The following is a 20,613-nucleotide window of genomic DNA, read 5'->3' as shown; positions in this document are numbered from 1 at the left end:
GAAAAATAGCCTAATAACAGGAAACTTTTTTGGAAATATCCACCCCACTCCAACCAAAGATAAAGGGAAATCTGTACCACCCCAACTCTGTGGGGTCAGCAGAGCTGAAACCAGGAGGAAGTCAATCTTCCTTTCTTCCCTTAGTAAAAGCAGGCAATAGTGATCAATCCCCCTGCTACTCTGGTTTGGGTTCTATCGAGGGGGTTTGTCATCTTCTATCACCCGCCCAGCAGAAGCGGGTGGAACTCAAAGTTTCCTGCCAGTAGTGTTCATGTCATTCACTGTCAAACTGAGTCAGGCCATCTAGTGTCAGTGATGTCCATGAGAGGCTGGGCTCACACCCTTGTCAGCAACAAAAAGGCAGTGTGACCCAGTCCTCTATTTTCACCTCCCTAATGTCAGCAGGACCCAGCAGGGAGTTGATCTCATGTGCTCCACTAGGAGTTAACAAAGTGTTTTGAGTTGGTTTCACATTTCAGCCAAAAAAGTATTATCAAGGATAAAGGTAAAACCAAACTGCACACTCACCTGCTCCTTGTATCACTCATGGACAAGAACCTTCAGATTAAAAGATGGTCAAATAGATGGTCAGGGATTTAGGTCAGTGGTGCCAATGCCTGCCTTGCAAGCACAAGTTTCTGAGTTCGATCCCTGGTACAAAAAACAAACAAACAAATAAACAAAAAACCCCAAATTGAATCCAGAGTCTCTTAATATAATATCTAAAATGTCTACAATGCAATAAAATTGTACTTATTAGAAGAACCAGGAGAGCCCAGGAGGAGGCTCCCCTGCCGCCTTTCCACCACTCCTAGGGCAGAGGAGGTGAGCCAATCCCAGCACCCAGGAGGAGGCTCCCCACTGCCATTCTACCATTCTTAGGTAAGAGGAGGTGAGCCGCGGGGGCTCCAGCAGCACCTCCACACACACCGTGGAAATGAGAAGACATGTAAACAAGCTCAAAAACAGACTTTCAGATCACCTACAGAAACCCCAAAGGGAAACGAGATGGAACGATCTAATACTCAACCACATAGACTCCCTGAATTGGCAACAAAAAAGGATCTGGAAAAAATGAAATCAGATTTAATTTCTCAGATAACAGCAAAGATTGTGGCCATAGTGCAAGACATGATTAATAAATCTAGAGAGGACACAGATAAAAAAAAATAGAGGATCTGAGGAACATGATGGAATCCCAACATAGGAAACAAATGGAATCCATAAAACAGATACAAACAGATTTCCAGGAGATTAAAACTCCATTGAAAGTCTGTGCAGCAGAATGAACCAATGTGAGGACAGAATTTCAGATATAGAAGATAAGATTGCAATTAGTGACCAGGAAAAGAAAAATTTCTTTAAAATTGCAAGGGACCACGAGAAATCACTCCAGCAGGTGCTAGACAATGCAAAGAAGAATAACATAAGACTGATTGGAGTCAATGAAGAAAGAGGAGAGAGTGCAGATGACATCAAAAAAACTGTTCACAGAAGTGATGGCAGAAAACTTCCCAAGCAGGGATAAAGAACTTGATGTACAGATAAGTGAGGCATATAAGACTCCAAATAGCCTTAATCAAAAAAAATCTACACATAGGCATATAATAGTTAGGATTCCAGAAACCCAGCAAAAGAACAAAATTCTACAAGCAGTGAGAATAGAAATAAATCACATACAAAGGAAAACCCATCAGAATCACAGCAGACTTCTCAATGCAAAACCTCAAGGCAAGAGGAGCTTGGAGTGATGTATTTCAAGTCCTAAAGGAAAACAGCCTCCAACCCAGATTGATGTACCCTGCAAAACTATCTTTCAAAATTGATGGAGAAATAAGATACTTTCATGATAAAGAGCACCTCAGGAACTTCATGAACACCAAACCGGCACTCCAAAAAATTTTAGACAATGTCCTAGGAAAAGACAATGAGAATCACAACCCCAGGAAGCCCAGCAGAATGAATCCATTGGGCATGACAAATTAAATGCAAAGGGGGAGAATTCAACAAAAAGAAAAAGTCATAACAAGACTTTTAAAATGTTTGACTTCATCTCCCTAATGATTGTATAATTCAGTTTTGTTATTGTGCTGATTAGTATTTTTCTGATTCTAGAGTTACACACCTTTCCTTTTGCTATACTGGCTATTTATCATCTTATGTCCACATTTTAATTGGGTTGTCTATTAATGAGCGCTAAGAATTCTTTACATATTCTGGTCATAGGTTATATATATTGTAAATATGGTCTGTTTAAGGACTACTTTTCATTTTAATGATGTCATTTAAAGTTCTAACTTTTGGTGGAATCTTATTTATCAATTTTTTTCTTTTATTCTTTCCTACACTGAATTCATAAATATTTTCCCTTATAATTTCTTCTTAAAGTTTTATACTTTTAGGTTTTCTTATTTAGGTTCATAGATCCCTTCAAGTTATTCTTATGTATGGAAAAAAAAGGGTTGAGGTTAATTTTTATATATATGGATACCAGGTGTTCTAGTGCCATTTGCTGAAGACACTATCTCTTCCTCGGCTCTTGAATTGAGTTTATAGTCTATAAAATGCTAATGTTAAATAATCTTTCAAAACTCAGTGGACCATATATGTGTGGTTCTATTTCTAGATTCTCTGTTTTATTCCAATGATCTATATGTCTTTCCTTATACCAACACTGCCTTGATTACTGTAGCTTTAGAAGAAGTCTTAAAATTGCACGCTAAATGTCTTCCAACACTGTTTTTGTTTTTGTGTTTGGCTTTTCTGGGTCCTTTGTACTCCTACAAAGTTTTTAAATTTCAATATCCAGTTCTTCATTTATAGCAAGTGTACACAGACCTGAATTTTTCTATATACCTTGTGTTTTCTAATCCTGCTAAATTCAAGTACAAGTTCTAGGGGCTCCTAGAGATTTCTTAGTATTTTCTCTGTAGATGATCATTTCATCTACATAGAAAGATTTTGCTTCTGCTGTGCCAATCCTATCCTAGTTGTGCCATTTTATTGCCAGACTATTTTGGTTTAGACCTATGTTTCAAAGTCTAATGGACAGATGAAGAGTAAGCATATCTGCCCTTGTTTCCCACCTTAAGGAGAAAGCATTGTATCTTCTCCATTCATACAAGGCATTCTCACTGGAAGTATGGAGTACATGTCTTTAATTTGTTGAGAAGTTTCTGTTCTACTTCTAGTCTCCTGATAGCTTTTACCATGAACAGCTGTAAAATTTAGTCCAATACTTTTTCTCCAACTAGTGACAGGGTCATATGGTTTTTTCCTTTCCTCTGTTAAAATGATGACTTTCGGGGGTGGATCTTCCAATGCTGAACCAACACTGCCATCCCTATAACAAAACCACTTTCTACATCCTGCCAGATCTGACTTCTAAGAGTTTGTTTTGTTAAACAGATTTCTATCTATGTTCATACTTTTTTCTTCTATTATCTTTATCCAGTTTTAGGATTACCACAATGTTGAGTTCCTAAAATGAGGGGAGAAGTGTTCCTTCTTTTTTCTGCTTTAATTGTTTGATATAATTTATCAGTTAAAATGTTCATGAGCCTGCTGTTGTCATATAGGTAGGTTTTCAAGCTAGGAATATACTTTCTTTAATAGGTGCTATTCAAATTTTATATTTCCTCCAGAGTTAGTTTCATTAATTTGTCTTCTAAGTTACTTCTTAGAAGTTGTCAAATTTATTTCAAAAAAGATTTTTGTAATACTCTTTCTATATCTTTTTACATTCTGTAAAATCTGTGGTAATGTCTCCTAGATCTTAATATTGTAATTTAAAAATGTATAACTGATATTGTGTAACAGGAAGAAAAGGTCTAAAAGAGCAGGGGAATTGAGAGGGGTATGGGAAAGGAAAAACAGGAAAGGAAAAAATATGAGAAGAGGAAAAAAATGGAAACAAGGTCTTTGCAAATAGGGAAGGGTGGAGGGGGTGAAGGGAGGGCAAGGGAAGGGGAAAAAAAAATAAGAACCAAGAGACTCATGTAATGGTACAAGATCCCAATGATGAATGTAACTGTATTTTATACCTAAAATGTACCGATAAAGTTAACGGGGAATAAATAAAAGCAACATGCAAAAATCACTTACATTTGTAAAAATAAACACATGAAAATGAGAATTTAAAACTCTACTATTTCCACCTATCCCAAAGAAAATTAAATACCCAGGTATAAATTTAACATGTACAGAATCTGAAAGGCTGATAATTACAAAACGTTAAGGAAAGAAATCAAAGAAGACCTAAATAAATAGAGAGGTAAACTATACTCTGGAACTGGAAGGTCCAACATTGTAAAGATTTCAGTTCTCCCAAGTTGATCTACACCTTTGATGCAAAATCTACCACAACTCCAAAGAGGTTTTTGGTACCTGTGGACAAGTTTATTCTCTAAGAAATTATGCTGAGTGGAGAAAACGCTAATCACAAAAGGTTACATACTGTGCAGTTTCCTATCTATCAATCCTTGAAATGACAAAATTATTGAAATGGAGAACAGGTTGACTATTGCCAGGGTCAGGGATGGGGGCATTTGAGAGGAAACACCCTTGGGCAGTGGGTACATGAAAGTCCTGCCTGACTCAGAGAGTCCCTTTCTGGGAACCATGTCACCTCTCACAGTCAGGAGAGGATCAAGAAAGGATGCTCAGGTAGGGGAAAGGAAAGAAGGGTAAGGAAAAAATATGAGAAAAGGAAAAATGGAAACAAAGTCTTTGTAAATAGGGTGGGGTGAAGGAAGGGCAGGGGAATGGGAAAAAATAAGAACCAAGATACAGCAGGTAAAGGTACAAGTTCCCAATGATGAATATAACTGTACTGTATATCTAAAATGTACCAATAAACTTAATAAAATAAAAAAAACGAAAGAAAGAAAGGATGCTCAGGAATGCCGTAAGCAAAACGGTGAAATTTAAACTGGTAAGAAAGTTTTATGGTGTTTTCTCTCATGTGTGTCCCAACCCTTCCCTGCCACAGTGGTGAGCTTGGTCATGAGGTGATAGCAGCCCATGAACTCAGTTTGGGACACTGGACCCTCAAAGTAAAAGGGAGAAGAGAAGATTTCACTCAAACATTGTGGTGTGGGGATGTTCTGAGCTGTATGGAAGATGCCTGAAGGGCTGAATGAGGCCCTGGTCTATTCTTCAACTCAGAACTCTGGCTGGAGAAGCAGTAGGTGGTGCTTGTAAAAGGTGTGAAGCAGAGCAAAGACCCACAGGTGCTTGGAATGGGAGATGATGGGTTGAGGCATAAAATAGATGCATACCAGAAGAGAAGCTGGATGAGATTCTTTAGGAAATTAGGGCATTCAAAAATGGTCACATATATATGTGGGAGTTCAGAAAACCATGCACATGTCCAGAATCAGACATATGCCTAACAAGGACTTGAAACACCCTTAAACTTTCACAATGGGCTGGCCCTAGCCTTTATGCAAGCCCGCCTGCATTACATGTGGGGCTGCCCCAGCACAGAGCCAACCTGCAAAGACTAGGAGACTGCTGTGTGTGTGTCTGTGTCTCTCTGTGTGTGTGTGTGTGTGTGTGTGTGTCTGTGTGTGTGTGTGACAATAGAGGACACCTCTGCCAAAACATTAGCTGAACATGCGCTAAAGGAAGAGAGGCTTCAGAGATCACACATAACAAGGTATAGTCTTTGGTAAAAACATTTTGGAAAAATATCAGGACAAGCACTACTATAGCCCTCAACAACAAAACAAAACAGGAAACCCTGAGGAAGACAGAGAATCTGATTTCCAAGGGGACCACATTATAGTATCAAAATTTTTCAACAATGATGACAATAAATTACAAAACATACACTCAAAACCAGGAAAATATGGTCCATTCAAAGGGACAAAATAAATCAATGGAAACTGTCTGTGAGTCATCCCAGAAAGTAGACTTACTCAATGAAGACTTTAAAACAGCCATCTTAAATATGAGCAAAGAACTACAGGAAAGCAGAGACAAAAGGCTAAAGATTATCAGGGAACAGATACAGGAAAAATGTAAGATAAGAAAATAGCAATTATTTTAAAAAGGAAACAAACAGAAATCCTAGAAAATACGGTAACTAAATTTGAAAAATTCACTAGAGTTCAACAGTGAATTTGGAACAGACAGAACAAAGAGTGCATGATACTGAGAAATTGAAATTATTGAGTCTGAGGTACAGAAAAAAAAAACAGTGAAGAAAGTGAACAGAGCCTTATGATCCCCAAACCTTCTGAGCATCAGAGACAGTTTCATTGAAGACAGTTTTTCCAAGGACTGAGGGGAGGAGGGTGTTTGGTTTCTTTTTGTATTTATCAGTATATGTTTGTGACACACAATACTCACATTCCCCAGCCGAGCATCACTGCCTCAGCTCCACCTCAGATAATCAGGAATTAGATTCTCCTAAGGAGTCCACAACCTAGATCCCTTCCTTTCACAGTTCACAATGGTGTTCTTGCTCCCGTGAGAATCTAAGGCCACAGGTGATCAATCGGACAAGAGGCTGCGCTCAGGCAGTGCTGCTGGTGCCTGCCTGGGGCAGCTGTAAATGCTAACAAAACTTGAAGTTCTGTTGGGGGTGCCAGTGGAGGTGGGAGACCCAGGCTAAGGAACTTGTGCAATACTATCAAGCTGATCACACATGGGGCTGGGGATTTAGCTCAGTGGTTCCGCCACTTGCCTCGAAAGCGCAAGGTCCGGAGTTCAATCCCCAATACAAAAAAAACAAAAACAACAACAACAAAAAAACAAAGCTGATCACATAATCACTATGCGAATTCCAAGCAGGAAAACTCAGACATCCACACCAAGATACCTTATCAGCCACCAAAACCCAAAGAGAAGAATCCTCAGAAAGCAAGAGAGAAGTAACAAAGCTCACCTTCCATATAATCTAGAATAAGATCATCAACAGATTTCTCACTTCTTGCAGGCCAGAAGGCAGTGGAGTGATACATTTAAAGTACTAAATTAAAAACTAAAACTGTCAGCCAAGAATTCTATAGTTAGCAAAATGGTCCTTCCAAATCAAGGTGAAAATAAGACATTTTTAGGTGGAAAAAAAAGTTTAGGAATTTTGTTACTATTAGACCTTCCCTGCAAGAAATGCTAAAGGAATTCCTGAAGCTGAAATAAAATATGCTAAATATAATTTAAAGCTGTATAAACAAAGATCTTCGAAAAAGATAAATATATGGGAAATGTAAACACCAGTATTATTTTTATTTTGGTTTGCAACTTCATTTTTTACTTTCTATATGCTCAGAAAGACAAATGAATAGAAAGACATAAATCCATGTTGTTGGACCCACAATATATAAAGATGTAACTTCTGACACCAATTACCTAAAAAGAGTAGACAAAGCTGTATGGAAAGACTGTGTGGTACGCTATGGAAATTAAGTTAGTATCACTTTGAATTAGACTGAATATTCTCACCCAAAAGAATGAAAGTGGACCCTTACCTTTCACTAGATGTAAAAATCAACTCAACAAATCAAAGACCTAACCTTAGGGGTTAAAACTATAAAACCCCTAGAAGGAAACACAGAACATAATCCTCATGACATTGGATTTGATGCTGATTTTTTCACTATCACAGAAAAAGCCCTGGTAACAAAAGCAATAAATGAACTGACATAAAAACTCGAAGCTTTTCTTTATGAAAGGACACTATCAAAAGAATGAAAAGACAATCCACAGAACGGAAGAAGTCTTTGCAAGTCATGCATGTAATAAAGGATTAGTATCCAAAATACTTATATCTAAAACACTACCACCACTCAAAAACAAAACTCAACCCAATTCAAAAATGGACAATGGATGAAGTAGCCATTTTGTCCCAAAAATACCTATTTATGGTCAATAAACAGCTGAAAAGATACACAACATCATTAGTCATTGAGAAAATGCAAATCAAAACCACAATGAGACACCATTTCACATTTCTTAGGACAGTGATTATTTTATTTATTTATTTTGCAGTAATGGAGATTAAAGCTAGGTCCTTTGCACTAAGCTACATCCCCAGCCCCTTTGATTTTTATTTTGAGATAGGGCTTTGCTAAGTTGTCCAAGCGGGACTCAAACTTGCAATCCTTCTGCCTCAGCCTCCTAAGCTGTTGGGATTGCCCCACGGGATGGCTATTATTTTCTTAAAAATGGAAAAATAACAAGTGTTAGTCAGGTTGTAGAGAAGCTGAAACCTTTGTGCATTGCTCCACAAAAAGTTAAAGATTTAATCACCATGATCCAGCACTTCCACTTCTAAGTGTATCACCATAAGAATCAAAAGCAGAGACTTGAAGAGATATTTACATACCCATGTCCACTGCAGCAGTATTCACAAGAGCCAAGAGGTAGAAGCAACCCAAGTGTCCAAACGAATGTACCAATAGAACATGGGATAGATATGCAGTAGAATATTAATAAACAAGAAGAAAACAGACAACACTTTGACACATGTAACAACACAGATAAACCTTGAGCACATTACACTGAGGAAAATAAATCAAACACAGAAAAACACAGCTTGCACACTCCTATTTCTACGGAGTACTCAGGGTGTGCAGACAGAGACAGTACAAAGGCAGTCACCAAGGCTGGGAGTAACTCAGGAATGCTGAAAAACTTCTAGAAGTGGATGGAGGTGATGGTCTCGCAACATTGTGAATGTACAGTTCTTAATGTCACCTAACACATGGTGCACCTAAAAAATTGGTTAAAATGGTAAGTTTTATTTTTTGCATATTTTGCCACAATAGGAAAAGGAAGGAGGAGGAAGGAAACGAGGGAAGGAGGAAGCTCAGTGCCCGGGCCAGCCTGCATATCTAGTAGGGCCCCGTGACTAGTAGTGACTACTAGTAGGGGCCAGTGCCAGGCCCCTGGATGTTTGCCTTTCCGCACACAAGTCCCACACAAATTGTCCCTCTGCCTGGGAACCTTCACTTGCAAAGTAAACAGAAGGACATATTCATTCCCAGAAAAGGAAGGAGAAGGAGAGTAAAAGTTTCTCTAGTGTTCATAGTCTTAATTCCTTCAGTGAAGGTGAAATTCTCATTCTAGTTCTAGACGCAAATCCCTGCCTTTCATAAGAGGAAAATCTGCTTTCAGAGTGGAGTCCCTCTAGGGATGACCTGGGCTGTGCACAAGCAATCAAAACCAACAGTTGCTGCCATGAGCTTTGCCGGACCTTGCACTGGTCCTCAGGCATGGGTAGGTGGGCCTGCCCCGAGTCACAGATGAGGGCCCTGGGGTTTGGGGTGGAGTCCAGCACTGCCTGGGCTTTTCCTCCCGATCCTTAGGCTTGGAAGAGAAGCTCACCAGGCCAGAGGCAGGATCAATGTGGGGTTTGGAAGCAGTTTCTCCAATCTTTGCTCTCAACTCTCTGCTCATCTTTGGCCTAATAATTTTGTCTTGGAGCCTGGTTTTCCTCATGAGTGAGAGGAAGATCCAGCTCTGCCCCAGGGCAGGCCTTGTCACTGAGCTCTGCACCAGGCCACTGTTTGGGTTGCTGTGACTGTAGCACACCTTTGGGAAGAGTGAAAGTAGCTGTCCCCACTTTCCCATGCTCTTGAGGCAAGCACCCTGACAGAGGTAGTTAGTTTCTCTTGTTCTCTGTTACACAATGGAAGTGTAACAAGTGGGCTGCTGAAAGGCGAGCCACTAGGGAAGGTGTGGGGCTTGTGGCTTGTGGCGGGACAGGACAAGCAGCCACTTGTTGGCAGCGTACAGAGGTAATTTCTCTTCTGGAAAGGAGTAAGACTGAAGATTTATGACCTTTGAGGGGAGTCAGAGGAGCAGGCAAGAGCTTTGAGCCCTCCTGGGGAGCCCACTTGGAGATCCCGTGAGCACTGACTTCAGATCAGTCCCACACACCCCTCACTGGCAATGTGACCTCAACCAGGCTACCTCCTGTCTCTGAGCCTTGATATCCTCTTATTCCAAGTGCCTGCACCTTCTTATAAGCCCTTAGAATGAGATCTTGCCAGTCTGGCAGAAAAACATGGAGTAGACAGAGGTGAGTGTGGCCAGACATCCATGTGGAGACAGTTTTCACAGTTCCTGATTTGGTCTGGGAGTCCCACCATTAAAGCACCATTCCTTGAGTTTTAAGGTTAGTCCACAGGTGTGCTTTTGCACAACTCCTACCCCTAAGCTCATTGCTAAGCAGTGGACACAAACATCCCTAGGAAGTCACAGTATTCAGGCACCTGGTTCTTCATACATCCTCTGCCAGGATCAGGAATCCTCAGGAGTGGGAAAACTCAGGAGGGGGAACTGAGTGACGTGGCAAATGCTGATGCCAACCTGAGCAAAAGAGGTAGTCAGAGCAAATGAATGGGCCAGGTGGAGGCCAAGGCGAAGCAGTGACTTCTTTTTTTTTTTTTAATAGCTAAGCATTTATTGGTACATTTTAGGTATACATAATGATAACCCTCTGCCCCCAAATAAAACTGCCACTCCATTGGGCACTTACAGTCATGTAGGAGCATGGGCCTCAGGTGGCCAGATCTAAACTTTTCTAGGAAATCCAGAGATCCAGATATTTATGTGAAATGTCTGTATCGGTCAGTATTATTTTGATTCTGCTGCAGTAACAAACACTTCCTACATCTCAGTGGTATCAAACAGCAGAGATGCTTTCTGGTGTCCCATGTAGTCTACAGGGACCTCTGGTCATCATAATCATTCACTCCAATATATGTCCTATATGACTCATTTTGTGTGTGTGTTGCAAGGGTGAGTCATGGAGGCTGGCCCAACTCAAGCCTGGCTAGAAGAGCAGCCCCCCTTTCAAATGCTTCCACACCAAAGAGAGAGTCTCCACCTCACAGTCACATGCTCTGTCCCAGCAGGGACATGTCATCTCTGCCACCTTACCATCAGTCAGGAAAACAGGGGCAAGTATCTGTGTTAGTAGGTATTTTCAATTTTTTGGCTTCAGTATCCAGAAGTGGAATTACTGCATCATAATGGTAATCCTATGCTTAATTTTTTGAGAAACAAAAATATTTCTTAAGTGATCTTTTTAGCAATTCATATTCATTATTTTAAAAAGTGAGAAAAATATAGTCAAAGAAGAAAATACTGCTTTTTCAGACTCAGGAAGAAAACCACTACTGATACGTAGAATTCCCTCCCCAGGGTCCCCATGCTTCTCCCCATCCCTCAGACTCCCCTGGCCACCAGGGTTGGCCCCACCCCACGGATGTTGAAAAGGCGCCCCCTGGCTGCAGGGTGCCACACTCGGCCTTCCCAGGACATCACCAGCACCCCTGCCCACCACACCGGTTGTGCCCCACAGGTACTGGGGCCCAGCCTGCCTGCCTCTCAGCAGCTTCAGAGTCCACTATAGGATACAGTATATTCAATCTGTCCTGGAAAGTTGAGTTTCTTTTAGCAAACACTGGAGGCTGACAAGAATATTCACGTCAAAACATTTCTAGTGCAAAATTTATGAAAGCATTTGAATTTGGCCTGGGCACTTTTTCCCTTTTTGCCTTTCTCCGCCCACCCCCCACCCTGTTCTGACTTGGGGGCCAGGGAGAAGAGATAGAGTCCAGATGTTGGTGGGAATTATTCTCTTCTCTCCCTCCCCCCACCCCTCTGGTCAGAGGGACATCAGAATCAATGGCCACTGTGTGCCACACCACACAGAAGGCCTCATCCAGAGCCCTGGACCACTCTGGGCTGGGTGAGCTTCGAGGAAGTGTCCCCTGCCTGGAGTCTGCCCCCTAACCTTGGGGTCTGGGGTAATTGTCTGCAGAGGCAGCCTGGGGCAGGGTTGGCCATAATGATTTAGGCAGGATCGATTTCACTTCAAGCCTTTTCTACCCTGAAGAGGCCTAATCGAAAGTAATCTGAAAATTAGGGAAAATAAAAACCATGCCCACTGTTACATAAATACCCATTTCCTCGCATCGGCTGTTGGAAATCACCTCATTCCAGAGCTTCATGATGTTTCCCTGATGGGCAAGGGCAGGCCCTGGGGGGCTGTTTGATCTACCGCCTGCTGCTCCCTGACAGCGGACGGCCAGTGACCAGCAGGAGAAGGAGGCTGAGGGAGGGGAGGCCACGTGGCTGGCCTTGGCACTAACCGCCCAGCCCAGCCTCTGTGGGGTAGGCTCTCCTGGAAGACCCTAGCATGTAACCTGGGGGGGGGGGCATGGGACAGAACTGGGTTTGAGGTGGCCTTAGTGAGTCCCTCCAAGACCCGAAGGGCCTTTGGGATGGCTTCAGGTGACCATGCCACTCACATCTACCCCTGACCTCCAATATCATTGCTTTGGCTCACAGATCCTCCCAGCTCTGTGCTACTCCAGGGCCTTTGCATGTACTACCTCTGTTGCCTGGAGCAACCCTACTTGGATCTGTGCAGCCTCAGGCCTTCCCTCTACTTGGGCTCAGATAACATATCTTTGCCAAAGGTCCCCTCCTCACTGCACACCTCATCCCACCACTCTACTCCTGGCACTGGCATGTCCTTGTTGGTTTCTTCCCTTCCCTACCCCAATCCCAGAAAACAGGGACCTTGTCCAGCATGGCACCATCATCAATACTTAGTGAGTATTTGTCCAACAGAATGGAGAGGTTTTTCATTCAACAGTGGTGTGCAGTGGTTACAAGAGGGGAGGGGGCACAGGGGCGTGTCCAACTCACAGAGCCTGGCCAGTGGGCAAGGGCCAACGGCACAGGCAAAGCTCCAGCCTGATGATGAGCTTGTGAGTGAATGGCCGTCTTCAGTACTCCTCTTTATACTGAAGGGAAACTGCAGATTCTCTGACATGCTCCCTATTAAGAAGTAGGGTCATGGGCTGGGGATTCAGCTCAGTGGTGCTGCTCCTGCCTGGCATGCACAAGGTCCTGAGTTTGATCCCCAGTACCAAAAACAAAAAAAAGAAATAGGGTTAATGTTCCTGCTCTAGAATGTACCTGGGCTTAGAATGGTTTTGACCAACAGAGTAGGGGGAAATAGCTCTGTGATTTCCTCCCTGGGCAGCAGAACCCCACTAGTTTTATTGGCTGTTGAAAGGTTCACTGGAAATATTCCTCCAGAGCCCCGCTACCCAAAGGCCACTATTCCACGAGGAAGCCTAAATCAGACATGTGAGCAAAGAAGCTTCTAGATGACTCCAGAAGTACCCAGCTGTCTGCCTCTGCAAAGTCAGTTCTGAGCTGGAATGTGCGAATGACCTCTCAGGGCCGTACCACTTGCTGGGCACTGAGATGTGGTAAGGAACAGATTCTGGGCTCAACAGAGACACAAAGTGAGTCAAAGTTACTGACCTCAGGGTGGGGGGAGCCCACAGCTCAGTCTGGGGGTTGCTGGGGCCAGAACAGACTCCCCAGTAAGCTCTGGGTTTCAGTCCCACTGTGCTGCTATAATAAAATACCTGAGACAGGGAAATTTAAAATAAGAAACTGATTTCTCACAGTTCCAGAGGCTAGAAAGTCCAGGATCATGACCAGTAGGCTTGGTGTCTGACAAGGGTAGTTCTCTGCTTCCAAGATGGCACCCATTGCTGTACCCTCCATATGGGAATGCTGTGTCCTCACACAGCAGAAGGCAGAAGACCAAGCAAGCTGCCTGCTACCTGAAGCTTCTTTTATAAGGACCTCAGTCCCGTTCAATGGGAGGAGCTCTCTGGCTTCCAACCACTTCTGAAAATGCCACCTCTTAATACTATCACACTGGCCCTGAATTTTGGACGGGGCTCGTTCACACTACAGCAAGAGGCAACAGAGCCTTTGGGGCAGGGGTCACGTCAAATGTGACCTGAGAGATAGGGTCCTAGCTGGCCAGAGGCTGTGAGCTCAGGGGTGTTTCTAGAACCAACAACTCTGTTCTGTTTTGTTTTATTTGCAGTTCTGGGAATCAAATTCAAGGCCTTGCACACACTAGGCAAGTGCTCCACCACTGAGCTACACTCCCAGCCCTGGGACCAGTAATTCAGCACTAACTCGAGACATCACATACCCAGCTCAGAGTGTCACACATGTCATCAGACCCCCTCCACATTCCTGTAGGTTCAAGAATGCACCCCCATCCTTTTACAGATGAGCACAAAGAGGCAAGGTGACTGTCACAGGCGAGTCCCTGGGGAAGTCCGGATTCATCGTGAAGCTCAGCCTGCCTTTCTCCACATCCATGCAGGAGAGAAAGCAGGCCTCCTCGGGACAAGGCCTCCTTCTCTGAGCAGCCTGCTCTGTGTCCCTGGCACCTTGATTCAGCAGAGAACCCTGGAGACTGAGGATGTGTTTCAATGCCTATCTCACTCCCAGCTGTGAGAGCTCAATAGGTGGAGGGGCGCTGGAAGTCCAATGGCTGGGCAGGAGGCAGGAGGAGAAAAGCTTCCAGGCTTGGGCTGAGGCGGGGCCAGGCGCTTTCCAACTTCCAAATCCCTGGCTCTCTAGGCCTGTGCTGCAGGCAGGAGCACTGGACTTAGAGTTTTCCAGCCACATGCAGCTCCACCACTGTTATAGCCAGACCTGTGCATGGTGGGCCAGCTGGAACTCTTACTGTCTGTCCCACAGCCCCACCTGGCCCCTCCCTGATCCCCAGCGCCTCAGCCACATGGAGTCTGCTCAGCCTGGGCCAGGGCTCCTCTGAGTCCCACAGTCCCAGCTTCCTCTTCGAGCAGCACCTGTGTTGAGGCTTTGGCTGAAATGTCCACTTCCACATCCAGCCACCCAAGCCAGTGCTCTGGCCCGGATGGTCCAGAAAGCTAGGGCTGGACAGGGAGAGGATTCAGGAAAGCTGAGAATCAAGAGAAAGTAGTTCCAGTGGGAGATTTGGGGTGTGGTAGAACCCTGAGAGAGATTCCCACGAAGGCCCCCAAAGGAAAGCGGACAGGATGCGCCTGGGCTAGGCTGATACAGCAGCAGACTAGGGAGAGGTGGCTGGCAGGGAGGGGACCAGAGACCTTTGGGAGCGGGTGGGGGCTGCTCAGCTGGAAGCCAGTGCAGAGATGGGCCTGAAGACTTCACCTAGAAGCCAAGAGCGGAAGGCGACCAGGGAACTCCCCAGGGGAGGTGGGGGACAGGTCCCCAAACCTGAGACCAGGGTTGTTGCAAGCTGCCATTCCCTCACAGAAAGCCCCTTGGTTAAGCCCTGGCCCCTTCCCTGGGATGGGAACTCCACTGCTGTGTTGGACCTGGGGGCTTAGGAAGAAAAGGCAAAGGTCTCGAGGCACCAAGGCCAAGGCCAGGCTGCCAGAAGTTGAGAGGGTGCCAGGTGGAGACGCCCTGAGCAGAGCCGGTGTCCTGTTGCAATCACCCGTGAGCCTGCTGTTTACACAGGGGTTTACAGGGAATTCGAAGCATATCTTCCTGTTGCTTTGGCAGCGAAGGCGTATCAAGTAAGTGTTCAAAGGGGCCGAGCTGCGTTCACAGAAATAAGAACCAAATGGTTGAGTAATTTCCACCAGAGAAAAACGTATTCTCTCAATTGCACGGTCTATTTAGCATGCTTTCATAAAACCTTTTAACGAATCAGCCCTGAACCCCGCCAGCAAGGCCCACCCCACCTGTCAGGCTAGGATTTCCAAACACAGGTAGGGCCACTCTCCTGGAGATTGGATGCAGATTTCCTTCCCTGCACAGGGCAGCTGAGCTTGCAGAAGCCGAGGGTGGCCTGGGTCTTGAGCTCTGCTGAGAGTAGAGGTCCCTGCATCTATGGAATCCCGGCCCAGAAAAAACAGCTTGTCAGCAAAGCCACTTGAAGGATGGACCCAAGGAAACCCTGCTTAGCCTGGGGAATCCAGGAAAGCTTCCTAGAAGAGGAAATGTCCACGCAGAAACTGGAAAGAGAAAGCAAGGATAGCAGATGATGAGCAAACAGAAGGGCCTTGGAGTAGTGGCCAGCCACAGGGGCAGGGACAACAGCCATGGGGCTCTAGGTTTACCCACACTGCCCATAGCCTGCACCATCCAAGCAGGGCTGTTGGAGGCTTCAACCTTAGAAAAGGGAAGATGTTTTAAAATCAACCCTATTGGGCTGAAGATGTGGCTCAGTGGTAGAGCACTTGCCTGGCACGCTTGATGCCCAGGGTTAGATCCCCAGCACCACTACCACCACCAAAAAAGAAATCATCTTTACTGGGGTATGATTTATGTACATGAAACGCATCCATTTTAAGTGCCGTGGTTTTGTCCTCCTGCCAGTGCAGACTCACAGAGCATTTTCATCTCCTGGAAAGTTCCCTCCAGCCCCTTGGTAATCTCATCCCAGCCCACCTCAGGCAGCCGATGGTCTGCAGTGTGGTTATGGGTTTGTTTTTCCAGCTCACAGATTTCATATGTGTGGAATCACATCATATGCATAGTCTTATGTTTAGCTTCTTTGACTCTGGCATATGATTTCAAGATCCATCCCTCCAGGGACCAATCAATACTTCATTCTTTCTGTGGCTGAGTAGTAATTATTGTACAAATGTACCAGAGTTTGTTACTCATTCACCTGTTCTAGGTTTTGGGGCTGTTTCCAGTTAAAGTAACTCATAAATAGAGGTGCTCTGGGCTATAGCTTTTCATTTCCTTAGGGAAAGTGCTCAAGAATGAAAAGCTTGAGTGGGTCTCACAGTTAAGCATATTTAACATACTAAGAAACTACCAAATGTTTTGCCCAGTGGTGCCTGCTTTGTGCGGCTACCTGCAGTGAGTGAGAGTTCTAGTTTTCCACATTTTCTTCAACTTACGATCAATTGCTTCGATTTTAACCATACTGTAACATCTCATTATGATGTTAATTTTCACTTCCCTTACGAATGTTGCTGGCACTTTTTCATGTGCAATTTGTCACTGAATGTCTTCTTCTTGAAGGGTATTTAAAATCTTTTATCCAATTTTATTATTTGTCTTCTTGTCATTGAGTTTTAAGAGTTCTTTTTATATATACATCCCATTTAGGTTTTTTCTCCAAAATATAGCTTGCCTTCTTGTTTAATTTTTAAATTTTCAATAATTATAGAGTCAAAGCAATTTGTAAGAAAATGTGCAGTGAAATCCTGCGTATCCTTCACCCAGCTTCCGCATGATAACCTATTGCATAACAATGGTAAGATATTAAAATGAGGAAACTGACATTGCTCATTTCTTCCAGTTAAACATGCACTGTGTGTGTGCATGCATGCACAACTCTATGTAACTTTACCATGTGTAGCTTAATGTAATCATCACCAGAATCAAGATCCTTAGTTGTACCATCTCCAAAGACTCCCTCATGTTACCCCTTTATAGCTACTCCTAATCCCCAGCAACCTCTAATCTGTTCTCCATCTCTGTAATAATGTTATTTAACAAATGCTGTGCATAAGGAATCATGCAAGATGTGTACTCTTGAAACTGGCTTTGTAGCTCAGCAAGGTTCCCTGGATTCATGCGTATTTCTGTGTGCATCGTCCTTTTTATTATTGAGTAACACCCGTGTGATGGATGTACCACAGTGCATTTCAACTAGAAGGTCATCTAAGCTGTTTTCAGTCTTTGGTTATTATGAAGAAAGCTAATATAAATATTTCTGCACAAATTTCTACACGAAAATAAATTTTCATTTCCCTGGGATAAATACCCAAGAGTGTAATTGCTGGGTCTTCTGGGAACTTCATTCTTAGGCTCGAAAGGAGCTACTAAAATATTTCTTAGAGTGGTAGGAAATACCACCAGGAATGAATGAGTTATCCAGTTTCTGTGCATCTTCACAAGATTCAGTGTTATCATTCTTTAGTATTTTAGCTGTCCTCATAGGTGTGTATAGTAATATCGCATTCCCTAATGGTTAGTGATGCTTATTTACCATCTGCTTAACATCGTCAGCGAAATGTCTGTTCAGGGATAGGGGAACAGCTCAGTGATAAGAGTGTGCTTGCTTAGTGTTTATGAAGCCTTGGGTTCAATCTCCAGCATCAGTAAAGAAAAAATAAAAATGTTCGTGCATTTTGCCCATTTTCTAATGGGATTTTTTGTTAGCTTTTGAGAAGTCTTTATATATTCTAGACACTTGTCCTTTGTCAATCCTGTGGCTTGAAAACATTTTCTCACAGACTGTGGCTTGCTTTTTTTCACCTTTTTAACAGCATCTTTCACAGAAGAGCAAAAGTATGTATTTCAGGTTTCCTTTTATGGGTTGTTCTTTTGGTATCAAGTCTAAGAACCCTTGACTAATCTAAAACCTGAAGATCTCCTTCTACATTTTTTTTCTAAAATTCATTTAGTTACATTTTACATTCAAGTTTATTTTCAGTTAGTTTTTGGATAAGGTGTGAGGTTTCAGTCAAGGTTCATTGTTTTGACTATGAACAACACTATTTGTTGAAAAAGCTAGCCTTCTTCCATCAAACTGCTCTTGTGGTTTTATCAAAAGCCATTTGTGCATCCTGGTGTGGGTCTTTCCAGGTTTTCTGTTCTGTTCCATTGATCTGTGTGTCTAGGACTCCAGCAGCCTGACCCTTATCTTCATCATTCTGAAGTAAGCCTTAATATTGAGTGCAGTGATTCCGCCCACTCTATTTCTTTTCCAAAATTGCCTAAGTTAAGTATTGCTTTGCTAGGACTGCCATAACAAAATGCCACAAATTCGGTGGCTTAAAAAACAGAAATCTATTGTTTCATAGCTGTAAGACTAAAAGTTCAAGGTCAAGCCATTGGTAGGGTTGGTTTCTCCTGAGGGCTATGAGAGGAAGAGCTGTTCTGGGCCTCTCCTTGGCTTGTGTATGGCCATCTTCAGGTCACGTGGCCTCCCTGTGTGCGTGTCTGCCTCCAAGTTTCTCCTTTTTTTTTTTTTTTTTTTTTTTTGTACCGGGGATCAAACTCGGGACCTTGTGCTTGCAAGGCAGGCACCGGAACCACTGAGCTAAATCCCCAGCCCCCATAGTTTAGTTTATTGGGGTTTTTTTTGGGGGGGGGGTGTTTTTTTGGGTTTTTTGGTACTGGGGATTGAACTCGGGTCCTTGAGTTTGCGCAGCAGGTGGCGAAACCCTGAGCTAAATCCCTGGCCCTTCTCCTTTTTATAATAACATCAGTTATACCAAATTAGGGGCCCTCATCTTGACTACCTATGTAAAGATCCCATTCCATAGGGGTCACATTCTGAGGTGCGAGAGGTTAAGATATCAAATGTGAATTTAGGGGGATACAATTTCACCCATAACACAACTTTAAGGCGTGATCTTTTCTATTTACATTTTGTCAGAAATGTGGCTATGTCTACCAAATACCTTGAGATTTTGATAGGAATTGCATTATATCTATAGATCAACCTGGGGAGAAATGGCATGTTGGATGTTCCAATTCATGAACATAGTGTGCCTCTCCATTTATCCAGTCTTCTTGGATTTGTTTCATCAACATTTTGTAATTGTCAGCATTTTAGATCCTATACATCTTTTATTACATTTATACACCTACAAACTAGTATTTAATTTTCCTGTAAGTGACTGTAAATTGTCTTAGTCACTTGCCTCATCACGGAGACATAATACTCAACAGAAGAGAAGAGTTTATTTTGGCTCACAGTCACAGTCCATAGTCATCTGGTTCCAAGTCAGGGTGGCATGACAGAAGGGCTTAGCAGAGGAAAAGCTGCTCCTGTCATGGCGGTCAGGAAGTGGAGAGAGGAGAGAGGAGCCAGGGAGGGAGATACACCCCTCCGGGTCCATTCCCCAGCCTTGCAAGCAGCAGGTGATTGATTTCCCAATAGGCTGCACTTCCTGCCAGTGAGTCTATCACCCTTCACAAGCCCCACACGAGAGCTGTAGGGTTATTCTTGATACAGACTATAATATTGGTATTGTCATTTTCGTTTCAATTTTCAGATGTTTATTGTTAGGACATAGAAACACAGTTGACTTTTGTATGTTGATCTTTTACTCAGCAGCCTTGCTGAACTCATTACTTCTAACAGGGTTGGGGTTTGGGGGGGCCTTTTTTTAGATTCCTATGGATTTTCTATACAATGGTGTCATCTGCAAATAGAAACAGCTTCATTTCTTCATTTCCTTATGCCCTTTTCCCCTCTTCCTTCATCACAGCAGCCAGAGTATCCAGTGCTATGTGAAAGAGTGGTGATGTAAACTTCTTTTCCTTGTTCCTAGACTCAAAAGGAAAGTATTCTGGGTTTCACCATGAAGGATGATGTTCACTTTAGGCTTTTAACACATGGTTTTTAGCAAATCAAGGGAATTCCTTCTGCTCTAGTTTGCAGAAGTCTTTCTTTTTATGATTCGTTGGATTTTGTCAAAACATTTTTCTTCATCAATTAAATTAATCCTGTTGATACGATGTACTGTATTGATTGGCTTTAAAATATTTAATGAAACTTGCATTCCTAGGGTACGTCCCACTTGGTCATAGTGTCTATATTAATCAGCTTTCCACTGCTGGGACAAAATACCTGACACCTGCAACTTAAAGAAGAGAAGATTTTTTGAGAGGAGTCCATCCATGTTGTACTGGCTCCGAGGCAGAAATATCATGGTTGAAGAGTGTGGTAGAGGAAAGCGAAGCCTGTCACAGCATCAGGGGAACAGAGATTAGGGGAAGAGCCAAAGAGGGAGGGGTCTGGGACCAGATGTAGGCTCCACGGTCATCCCCACGACCCACTTC

This window comes from Heterocephalus glaber, unplaced genomic scaffold (genome assembly GCF_053883595.1).
Source record: "Heterocephalus glaber isolate CG9 unplaced genomic scaffold, H.glaber_assembly_v1.0 deba00000621, whole genome shotgun sequence".
Taxonomy (NCBI): domain Eukaryota; kingdom Metazoa; phylum Chordata; class Mammalia; order Rodentia; family Bathyergidae; genus Heterocephalus; species Heterocephalus glaber.
This window is presented reverse-complemented; position numbering follows the sequence as displayed.